The sequence below is a fragment of the Eucyclogobius newberryi genome, unplaced genomic scaffold (assembly GCF_026437365.1).
Source record: "Eucyclogobius newberryi isolate DKJ021-1_F unplaced genomic scaffold, fEucNew1.0.hap1 SCAF_10, whole genome shotgun sequence".
Lineage (NCBI taxonomy): Eukaryota > Metazoa > Chordata > Actinopteri > Gobiiformes > Gobiidae > Eucyclogobius > Eucyclogobius newberryi.
Window position 1 is genome coordinate 10,241,313 of NW_027315724.1, and position 12,456 is coordinate 10,253,768.

Consider the following 12,456-nt stretch of genomic DNA (forward strand, 5'->3'; position numbering starts at 1 on the left):
CAAACTTTAAAAGACATGTTGTGCAGATGTACAAGCCCCTCTTGCACAGAAAGTTTGGGTTAGATATCTCTTGTAGTTTCTTCAGAACACACAAATTATCTGAAAATGCTTTTGAAGCAATAGACACAAAAACAGCTATAAATCCAAAACCTAATATGATAGACTCAAACTTTAAACTATATATTGTGTAGATTTACAGGTCCTACTTGCCCAGCAAAAAGGGTTCGAATAGCTCTTGCACTTTTTTCGAAACTCACAAACAACTGTTCATGGGCTGAAAAGGCTTTTGGAGCAATAAAAACTTAAAAACTGCAATAACTCAAAAATGCAATAAGATAAGTTCAAACTTTAAAAGACATGTTGTGCAGATGTACAAGCCCCTCTTGCACAGAAAGTTTGGGTTAGATATCTCTTGTAGTTTCTTCAGAACACACAAATTATCTGAAAATGCTTTTGAAGCAATAGACACAAAAACAGCTATAAATCCAAAACCTAATATGATAGACTCAAACTTTAAACTATATATTGTGTAGATTTACAGGTCCTACTTGCCCAGCAAAAAGGGTTCGAATAGCTCTTGCACTTTTTTTGAAACTCACAAACAACTGTTCATGGGCTAAAAAAGGCTTTTGGAGCAATAAAAACTTAAAAACTGCAATAACTCAAAAATGCAATAAGATAAGTTCAAACTTTAAAAGACATGTTGTGCAGATGTACAAGCCCCTCTTGCACAGAAAGTTTGGGTTAGATATCTCTTGTAGTTTCTTCAGAACACACAAATTATCTGAAAATGCTTTTGAAGCAATAGACACAAAAACAGCTATAAATCCAAAACCTAATATGATAGACTCAAACTTTAAACTATATATTGTGTAGATTTACAGGTCCTACTTGCCCAGCAAAAAGGGTTCGAATAGCTCTTGCACTTTTTTCGAAACTCACAAACAACTGTTCATGGGCTGAAAAGGCTTTTGGAGCAATAAAAACTTAAAAACTGCAATAACTCAAAAATGCAATAAGATAAGTTCAAACTTTAAAAGACATGTTGTGCAGATGTACAAGCCCCTCTTGCACAGAAAGTTTGGGTTAGATATCTCTTGTAGTTTCTTCAGAACACACAAATTATCTGAAAATGCTTTTGAAGCAATAGACACAAAAACAGCTATAAATCCAAAACCTAATATGATAGACTCAAACTTTAAACTATATATTGTGTAGATTTACAGGTCCTACTTGCCCAGCAAAAAGGGTTTGAATAGCTCTTGCACTTTTTTCGAAACTCACAAACAACTGTTCATGGGCTGAAAAGGCTTTTGGGGCAATAAAAACGTAAAAACTGTTATAACTCAAAAATGCAACAAGATAGGTTCAAACTTTAAAAGACATGTTGTGCAGATGTACAAGCCCCTCTTGCACAGAAAGTTTGGGTTAGATATCTCTTGTAGTTTCTTCAGAACACACAAATTATCTGAAAATGCTTTTGAAGCAATAGACACAAAAACAGCTATAAATCCAAAACCTAATATGATAGACTCAAACTTTAAACTATATATTGTGTAGATTTACAGGTCCTACTTGCCCAGCAAAAAGGGTTCGAATAGCTCTTGCACTTTTTTCGAAACTCACAAACAACTGTTCATGGGCTGAAAAGGCTTTTGGAGCAATAAAAACTTAAAAACTGCAATAACTCAAAAATGCAATAAGATAAGTTCAAACTTTAAAAGACATGTTGTGCAGATGTACAAGCCCCTCTTGCACAGAAAGTTTGGGTTAGATATCTCTTGTAGTTTCTTCAGAACACACAAATTATCTGAAAATGCTTTTGAAGCAATAGACACAAAAACAGCTATAAATCCAAAACCTAATATGATAGACTCAAACTTTAAACTATATATTGTGTAGATTTACAGGTCCTACTTGCCCAGCAAAAAGGGTTTGAATAGCTCTTGCACTTTTTTCGAAACTCACAAACAACTGTTCATGGGCTGAAAAGGCTTTTGGGGCAATAAAAACGTAAAAACTGTTATAACTCAAAAATGCAACAAGATAGGTTCAAACTTTAAAAGACATGTTGTGCAGATGTACAAGCCCCTCTTGCACAGAAAGTTTGGGTTAGATATCTCTTGTAGTTTCTTCAGAACACACAAATTATCTGAAAATGCTTTTGAAGCAATAGACACAAAAACAGCTATAAATCCAAAACCTAATATGATAGACTCAAACTTTAAACTATATATTGTGTAGATTTACAGGTCCTACTTGCCCAGCAAAAAGGGTTCGAATAGCTCTTGCACTTTTTTCGAAAACTCACAAACAACTGTTCACGGGCTGAAAAGGCTTTTGGAGCAATAAAAACGTAAAAACTGCTATAACTCAAAAATGCAATAAGATAAGTTCAAACTTTAAAAGACATGTTGTGCAGATGTACAAGCCCCTCTTGCCCAGAAAGTTTGGGTTAGATATCTCTTGTAGTTTCTTCAGAACACACAAATTATCTGAAAATGCTTTTGAAGCAATAGACACAAAAACAGCTATAAATCCAAAACCTAATATGATAGACTCAAACTTTAAACTATATATTGTGTAGATTTACAGGTCCTACTTGCCCAGCAAAAAGGGTTCGAATAGCTCTTGCACTTTTTTCGAAAACTCACAAACAACTGTTCACGGGCTGAAAAGGCTTTTGGAGCAATAAAAACTTAAAAACTGCTATAACTCAAAAATTCAATAAGATAAGTTCAAACTTTAAAAGACATGTTGTGCAGATGTACAAGCCCCTCTTGCACGGAAAGTTTGGGTTAGATATCTCTTGTAGTTTCTTCAGAACACACAAATTATCTGAAAATGCTTTTGAAGCAATAGACACAAAAACAGCTATAAATCCAAAACCTAATATGATAGACTCAAACTTTAAACTATATATTGTGTAGATTTACAAGTCCTACTTGCCCAGCAAAAAGGGTTTGAATAGCTCTTGCACTTTTTTCGAAAACTTACAAACAACTGTTCACGGGCTGAAAAGGCTTTTGGAGCAATAAAAACGTAAAAACTGCTATAACTCAAAAATTCAATAAGATAAGTTCAAACTTTAAAAGACATGTTGTGCAGATGTACAAGCCCCTCTTGCACGGAAAGTTTGGGTTAGATATCTCTTGTAGTTTCTTCAGAACACACAAATTATCTGAAAATGCTTTTGAAGCAATAGACACAAAAACAGCTATATATCCAAAACCTAATATGATAGACTCAAACTTTAAACTATATATTGTGTAGATTTACAGGTCCTACTTACCCAGCAAAAAGGGTTTGAATAGCTCTTGCACTTTTTTCGAAACTCACAAACTGTTAATGGGCTGAAAAGGCTTTTGGAGCAATAAAAACTTAAAAACTGCTATAACTCAAAAATGCAATAAGATAAGTTCAAACTTTAAAAGACATGTTGTGCAGATGTACAAGCCCCTCTTGCACAGAAAATTTGGGTTAGATATCTCTTGTAGTTTCTTCAGAACACACAAATTATCTGAAAATGCTTTTGAAGCAAAAGACACAAAAACAGCTATAAATCCAAAACCTAATATGATAGACTCAAACTTTAAACTATATATTGTGTAGATTTACAGGTCCTACTTGCCCAGCAAAAAGGGTTCGAATAGCTCTTGCACTTTTTTCGAAACTCACAAACAACTGTTCATGGGCTGAAAAGGCTTTTGGAGCAATAAAAACGTAAAAACTGCTATAACTCAAAAATTCAATAAGATAAGTTCAAACTTTAAAAGACATAATGTGCAGATGTACAAGCCCCTCTTGCACAGAAAGTTTGGGTTAGATATCTCTTGTAGTTTCTTCAGAACACACAAATTATCTGAAAATGCTTTTGAAGCAATAGACACAAAAACAGCTACAAATCCAAAACCTAATATGATAGACTCAAACTTTAAACTATGTATTGTGTAGATTTACAGGTCCTACTTGCCCAGCAAAAAGGGTTCGAATAGCTTTTGCACTTTTTTCGAAACTCACAAACAACTGTTCATGGGCTGAAAAGGCTTTTGGAGCAATAAAAACTTAAAAACTGCAATAACTCAAAAATGCAATAAGATAAGTTCAAACTTTAAAAGACATGTTGTGCAGATGTACAAGCCCCTCTTGCACAGAAAGTTTGGGTTAGATATCTCTTGTAGTTTCTTCAGAACACACAGATTATCTGAAAATGCTTTTGAAGCAATAGACACAAAAACAGCTATAAATCCAAAACCTAATATGATAGACTCAAACTTTAAACTATGTATTGTGTAGATTTACAGGTCCTACTTGCCCAGCAAAAAGGGTTCGAATAGCTCTTGCACTTTTTTTGAAACTCACACAACTGTTCATGGGCTGAAAAGGCTTTTGGAGCAATAAAAACTTAAAAACTGCTATAACTCAAAAATGCAATAAGATAAGTTCAAACTTTAAAAGACATGTTGTGCAGATGTACAAGCCCCTCTTGCACAGAAAGTTTGGGTTAGATATCTCTTGTAGTTTCTTCAGAACACACAAATTATCTGAAAATGCTTTTGAAGCTATAGACACAAAAACAGCTATAAATCCAAAACCTAATATGATAGACTCAAACTTTAAGCTATATATTGTGTAGATTTACAGGTCCTACTTGCCCAGCAAAAAGGGTTCGAATAGCTCTTGCACTTTTTTCGAAAACTCACAAACAACTGTTCACGGGCTGAAAAGGCTTTTGGAGCAATAAAAACGTAAAAACTGCTATAACTCAAAAATGCAATAAGATAAGTTCAAACTTTAAAAGACACGTTGTGCAGATGTACAAGCCCCTCTTGCACAGAAAGTTTGGGTTAGATATCTCTTGTAGTTTCTTCAGAACACACAAATTATCTGAAAATGCTTTTGAAGCAATAGACACAAAAACAGCTATAAATCCAAAACCTAATATGATAGACTCAAACTTTAAACTACATATTGTGTAGATTTACAGGTCCTACTTGCCCAGCAAAAAGGGTTCGAATAGCTCTTGCACTTTTTTCGAAAACTCACAAACAACTGTTCATGGGCTGAAAAGGCTTTTGGAGCAATAAAAACTTAAAAACTGCTATAACTCAAAAATGCAATAAGATAAGTTCAAACTTTAAAAGAAATGTTGTGCAGATGTACAAGCCCCTCTTGCACGGAAAGTTTGGGTTAGATATCTCTTGTAGTTTCTTCAGAACACACAAATTATCTGAAAATGCTTTTGAAGCAATAGACACAAAAACAGCTATAAATCCAAAACCTAATATGATAGACTCAAACTTTAAACTATATATTGTGTAGATTTACAGGTCCTACTTGCCCAGCAAAAAGGGTTCGAATAGCTCTTGCACTTTTTTTGAAACTCACAAACAACTGTTCATGGGCTAAAAAAGGCTTTTGGAGCAATAAAAACTTAAAAACTGCAATAACTCAAAAATGCAATAAGATAAGTTCAAACTTTAAAAGACATGTTGTGCAGATGTACAAGCCCCTCTTGCACAGAAAGTTTGGGTTAGATATCTCTTGTAGTTTCTTCAGAACACACAAATTATCTGAAAATGCTTTTGAAGCAATAGACACAAAAACAGCTATAAATCCAAAACCTAATATGATAGACTCAAACTTTAAACTATGTATTGTGTAGATTTACAGGTCCTACTTGCCCAGCAAAAAGGGTTCGAATAGCTCTTGCACTTTTTTCGAAAACTCACAAACAACTGTTCATGGGCTGAAAAGGCTTTTGGAGCAATAAAAACTTAAAAACTGCTATAACTCAAAAATGCAATAAGATAAGTTCAAACTTTAAAAGACATGTTGTGCAGATGTACAAGCCCCTCTTGCACGGAAAGTTTGGGTTAGATATCTCTTGTAGTTTCTTCAGAACACACAAATTATCTGAAAATGCTTTTGAAGCAATAGACACAAAAACAGCTATAAATCCAAAACCTAATATGATAGACTCAAACTTTAAACTATATATTGTGTAGATTTACAGGTCCTACTTGCCCAGCAAAAAGGGTTCGAATAGCTCTTGCACTTTTTTCGAAACTCACAAACAACTGTTCATGGGCTGAAAAGGCTTTTGGAGCAATAAAAACTTAAAAACTGCAATAACTCAAAAATGCAATAAGATAAGTTCAAACTTTAAAAGACATGTTGTGCAGATGTACAAGCCCCTCTTGCACAGAAAGTTTGGGTTAGATATCTCTTGTAGTTTCTTCAGAACACACAAATTATCTGAAAATGCTTTTGAAGCAACAGACACAAAAACAGCTATAAATCCAAAACCTAATATGATAGACTCAAACTTTAAACTATATATTGTGTAGATTTACAGGTCCTACTTGCCCAGCAAAAAGGGTTCGAATAGCTCTTGCACTTTTTTCGAAAACTCACAAACAACTGTTCACGGGCTGAAAAGGCTTTTGGAGCAATAAAAACGTAAAAACTGCTATAACTCAAAAATTCAATAAGATAAGTTCAAACTTTAAAAGACACGTTGTGCAGATGTACAAGCCCCTCTTGCACAGAAAGTTTGGGTTAGATATCTCTTGTAGTATTTTCAGAACACACAAATTATCTGAAAATGCTTTTGAAGCAATAGACACAAAAACAGCTATAAATCCAAAACCTAATATGATAGACTCAAACTTTAAACTCTATATTGTGTAGATTTACATGTCCTACTTGCCCAGCAAAAAGGGTTCGAATAGCTCTTGCACTTTTTTCGAAACTCACAAACAACTGTTCATGGGCTGAAAAGGCTTTTGGAGCAATAAAAACTTAAAAACTGCAATAACTCAAAAATGCAATAAGATAAGTTCAAACTTTAAAAGACATGTTGTGCAGATGTACAAGCCCCTCTTGCACAGAAAGTTTGGGTTAGATATCTCTTGTAGTTTCTTCAGAACACACAAATTATCTGAAAATGCTTTTGAAGCAATAGACACAAAAACAGCTATAAATCCAAAACCTAATATGATAGACTCAAACTTTAAACTATGTATTGTGTAGATTTACAGGTCCTACTTGCCCAGCAAAAAGGGTTCGAATAGCTCTTGCACTTTTTTCGAAAACTCACAAACAACTGTTCATGGGCTGAAAAGGCTTTTGGAGCAATAAAAACTTAAAAACTGCTATAACTCAAAAATGCAATAAGATAAGTTCAAACTTTAAAAGACATGTTGTGCAGATGTACAAGCCCCTCTTGCACGGAAAGTTTGGGTTAGATATCTCTTGTAGTTTCTTCAGAACACACAAATTATCTGAAAATGCTTTTGAAGCAATAGACACAAAAACAGCTATAAATCCAAAACCTAATATGATAGACTCAAACTTTGAACTATATATTGTGTAGATTTACAGGTCCTACTTGCCCACCAAAAAGGGTTCGAATAGCTCTTGCACTTTTTTCGAAACTCACAAACAACTGTTCATGGGCTGAAAAGGCTTTTGGAGCAATAAAAACTTAAAAACTGCAATAACTCAAAAATGCAATAAGATAAGTTCAAACTTTAAAAGACATGTTGTGCAGATGTACAAGCCCCTCTTGCACAGAAAGTTTGGGTTAGATATCTCTTGTAGTTTCTTCAGAACACACAAATTATCTGAAAATGCTTTTGAAGCAACAGACACAAAAACAGCTATAAATCCAAAACCTAATATGATAGACTCAAACTTTAAACTCTATATTGTGTAGATTTACATGTCCTACTTGCCCAGCAAAAAGGGTTCGAATAGCTCTTGCACTTTTTTCGAAACTCACAAACAACTGTTCATGGGCTGAAAAGGCTTTTGGAGCAATAAAAACTTAAAAACTGCAATAACTCAAAAATGCAATAAGATAAGTTCAAACTTTAAAAGACATGTTGTGCAGATGTACAAGCCCCTCTTGCACAGAAAGTTTGGGTTAGATATCTCTTGTAGTTTCTTCAGAACACACAAATTATCTGAAAATGCTTTTGAAGCAATAGACACAAAAACAGCTATAAATCCAAAACCTAATATGATAGACTCAAACTTTAAACTATGTATTGTGTAGATTTACAGGTCCTACTTGCCCAGCAAAAAGGGTTCGAATAGCTCTTGCACTTTTTTTGAAACTCACACAACTGTTCATGGGCTGAAAAGGCTTTTGGAGCAATAAAAACTTAAAAACTGCTATGACTCAAAAATGCAATAAGATAAGTTCAAACTTTAAAAGACATGTTGTGCAGATGTACAAGCCCCTCTTGCACGGAAAGTTTGGGTTAGATATCTCTTGTAGTTTCTTCAGAACACACAAATTATCTGAAAATGCTTTTGAAGCAATAGACACAAAAACAGCTATAAATCCAAAACCTAATATGATAGACTCAAACTTTAAACTATATATTGTGTAGATTTACAGGTCCTACTTGCCCAGCAAAAAGGGTTCGAATAGCTCTTGCACTTTTTTCGAAACTCACAAACAACTGTTCATGGGCTGAAAAGGCTTTTGGAGCAATAAAAACTTAAAAACTGCAATAACTCAAAAATGCAATAAGATAAGTTCAAACTTTAAAAGACATGTTGTGCAGATGTACAAGCCCCTTTTGCACAGAAAGTTTGGGTTAGATATCTCTTGTAGTTTCTTCAGAACACACAAATTATCTGAAAATGCTTTTGAAGCAACAGACACAAAAACAGCTATAAATCCAAAACCTAATATGATAGACTCAAACTTTAAACTATATATTGTGTAGATTTACAGGTCCTACTTGCCCAGCAAAAAGGGTTCGAATAGCTCTTGCACTTTTTTCGAAAACTCACAAACAACTGTTCACGGGCTGAAAAGGCTTTTGGAGCAATAAAAACGTAAAAACTGCTATAACTCAAAAATTCAATAAGATAAGTTCAAACTTTAAAAGACACGTTGTGCAGATGTACAAGCCCCTCTTGCACAGAAAGTTTGGGTTAGATATCTCTTGTAGTTTCTTCAGAACACACAAATTATCTGAAAATGCTTTTGAAGCAATAGACACAAAAACAGCTATAAATCCAAAACCTAATATGATAGACTCAAACTTTAAACTCTATATTGTGTAGATTTACATGTCCTACTTGCCCAGCAAAAAGGGTTCGAATAGCTCTTGCACTTTTTTCGAAACTCACAAACAACTGTTCATGGGCTGAAAAGGCTTTTGGAGCAATAAAAACTTAAAAACTGCAATAACTCAAAAATGCAATAAGATAAGTTCAAACTTTAAAAGACATGTTGTGCAGATGTACAAGCCCCTCTTGCACAGAAAGTTTGGGTTAGATATCTCTTGTAGTTTCTTCAGAACACACAAATTATCTGAAAATGCTTTTGAAGCAATAGACACAAAAACAGCTATAAATCCAAAACCTAATATGATAGACTCAAACTTTAAACTCTATATTGTGTAGATTTACATGTCCTACTTGCCCAGCAAAAAGGGTTCGAATAGCTCTTGCACTTTTTTCGAAACTCACAAACAACTGTTCATGGGCTGAAAAGGCTTTTGGAGCAATAAAAACTTAAAAACTGCAATAACTCAAAAATGCAATAAGATAAGTTCAAACTTTAAAAGACATGTTGTGCAGATGTACAAGCCCCTCTTGCACAGAAAGTTTGGGTTAGATATCTCTTGTAGTTTCTTCAGAACACACAAATTATCTGAAAATGCTTTTGAAGCAATAGACACAAAAACAGCTATAAATCCAAAACCTAATATGATAGACTCAAACTTTAAACTATGTATTGTGTAGATTTACAGGTCCTACTTGCCCAGCAAAAAGGGTTCGAATAGCTCTTGCACTTTTTTCGAAAACTCACAAACAACTGTTCATGGGCTGAAAAGGCTTTTGGAGCAATAAAAACTTAAAAACTGCTATAACTCAAAAATGCAATAAGATAAGTTCAAACTTTAAAAGACATGTTGTGCAGATGTACAAGCCCCTCTTGCACGGAAAGTTTGGGTTAGATATCTCTTGTAGTTTCTTCAGAACACACAAATTATCTGAAAATGCTTTTGAAGCAATAGACACAAAAACAGCTATAAATCCAAAACCTAATATGATAGACTCAAACTTTAAACTATATATTGTGTAGATTTACAGGTCCTACTTGCCCAGCAAAAAGGGTTCGAATAGCTCTTGCACTTTTTTCGAAACTCACAAACAACTGTTCATGGGCTGAAAAGGCTTTTGGAGCAATAAAAACTTAAAAACTGCAATAACTCAAAAATGCAATAAGATAAGTTCAAACTTTAAAAGACATGTTGTGCAGATGTACAAGCCCCTCTTGCACAGAAAGTTTGGGTTAGATATCTCTTGTAGTTTCTTCAGAACACACAAATTATCTGAAAATGCTTTTGAAGCAATAGACACAAAAACAGCTATAAATCCAAAACCTTAATATGATAGACTCAAACTTTAAACTACATATTGTGTAGATTTACAGGTCCTACTTGCCCAGCAAAAAGGGTTCGAATAGCTCTTGCACTTTTTTCGAAAACTCACAAACAACTGTTCATGGGCTGAAAAGGCTTTTGGAGCAATAAAAACTTAAAAACTGCTATAACTCAAAAATGCAATAAGATAAGTTCAAACTTTAAAAGACATGTTGTGCAGATGTACAAGCCCCTCTTGCACGGAAAGTTTGGGTTAGATATCTCTTGTAGTTTCTTCAGAACACACAAATTATCTGAAAATGCTTTTGAAGCAATAGACACAAAAACAGCTATAAATCCAAAACCTTATATGATAGACTCAAACTTTAAACTATATATTGTGTAGATTTACAGGTCCTACTTGCCCAGCAAAAAGGGTTGGAATAGCTCTTGCACTTTTTTCGAAACTCACACAACTGTTCATGGGCTGAAAAGGCTTTTGGAGCAATAAAAACTTAAAAACTGCTATAACTCAAAAATGCAATAAGATAAGTTCAAACTTTAAAAAACATGTTGTGCAGATGTACAAGCCCCTCTTGCACAGAAAGTTTGGGTTAGATATCTCTTGTAGTTTCTTCAGAACACACAAATTATCTGAAAATGCTTTTGAAGCAACAGACACAAAAACAGCTATAAATCCAAAACCTAATATGATAGACTCAAACTTTAAACTATATATTGTGTAGATTTACAGGTCCTACTTGCCCAGCAAAAAGGGTTCGAATAGCTCTTGCACTTTTTTCGAAAACTCACAAACAACTGTTCACGGGCTGAAAAGGCTTTTGGAGCAATAAAAACGTAAAAACTGCTATAACTCAAAAATTCAATAAGATAAGTTCAAACTTTAAAAGACACGTTGTGCAGATGTACAAGCCCCTCTTGCACAGAAAGTTTGGGTTAGATATCTCTTGTAGTTTCTTCAGAACACACAAATTATCTGAAAATGCTTTTGAAGCAATAGACACAAAAACAGCTATAAATCCAAAACCTAATATGATAGACTCAAACTTTAAACTATGTATTGTGTAGATTTACAGGTCCTACTTGCCCAGCAAAAAGGGTTCGAATAGCTCTTGCACTTTTTTCGAAACTCACAAACAACTGTTCATGGGCTGAAAAGGCTTTTGGAGCAATAAAAACTTAAAAACTGCAATAACTCAAAAATGCAATAAGATAAGTTCAAACTTTAAAAGACATGTTGTGCAGATGTACAAGCCCCTCTTGCACAGAAAGTTTGGGTTAGATATCTCTTGTAGTTTCTTCAGAACACACAAATTATCTGAAAATGCTTTTGAAGCAATAGACACAAAAACAGCTATAAATCCAAAACCTAATATGATAGACTCAAACTTTAAACTATGTATTGTGTAGATTTACAGGTCCTACTTGCCCAGCAAAAAGGGTTCGAATAGCTCTTGCACTTTTTTCGAAAACTCACAAACAACTGTTCATGGGCTGAAAAGGCTTTTGGAGCAATAAAAACTTAAAAACTGCTATAACTCAAAAATGCAATAAGATAAGTTCAAACTTTAAAAGACATGTTGTGCAGATGTACAAGCCCCTCTTGCACGGAAAGTTTGGGTTAGATATCTCTTGTAGTTTCTTCAGAACACACAAATTATCTGAAAATGCTTTTGAAGCAATAGACACAAAAACAGCTATAAATCCAAAACCTAATATGATAGACTCAAACTTTAAACTATATATTGTGTAGATTTACAGGTCCTACTTGCCCAGCAAAAAGGGTTCGAATAGCTCTTGCACTTTTTTCGAAACTCACAAACAACTGTTCATGGGCTGAAAAGGCTTTTGGAGCAATAAAAACTTAAAAACTGCAATAACTCAAAAATGCAATAAGATAAGTTCAAACTTTAAAAGACATGTTGTGCAGATGTACAAGCCCCTCTTGCACAGAAAGTTTGGGTTAGATATCTCTTGTAGTTTCTTCAGAACACACAAATTATCTGAAAATGCTTTTGAAGCAACAGACACAAAAACAGCT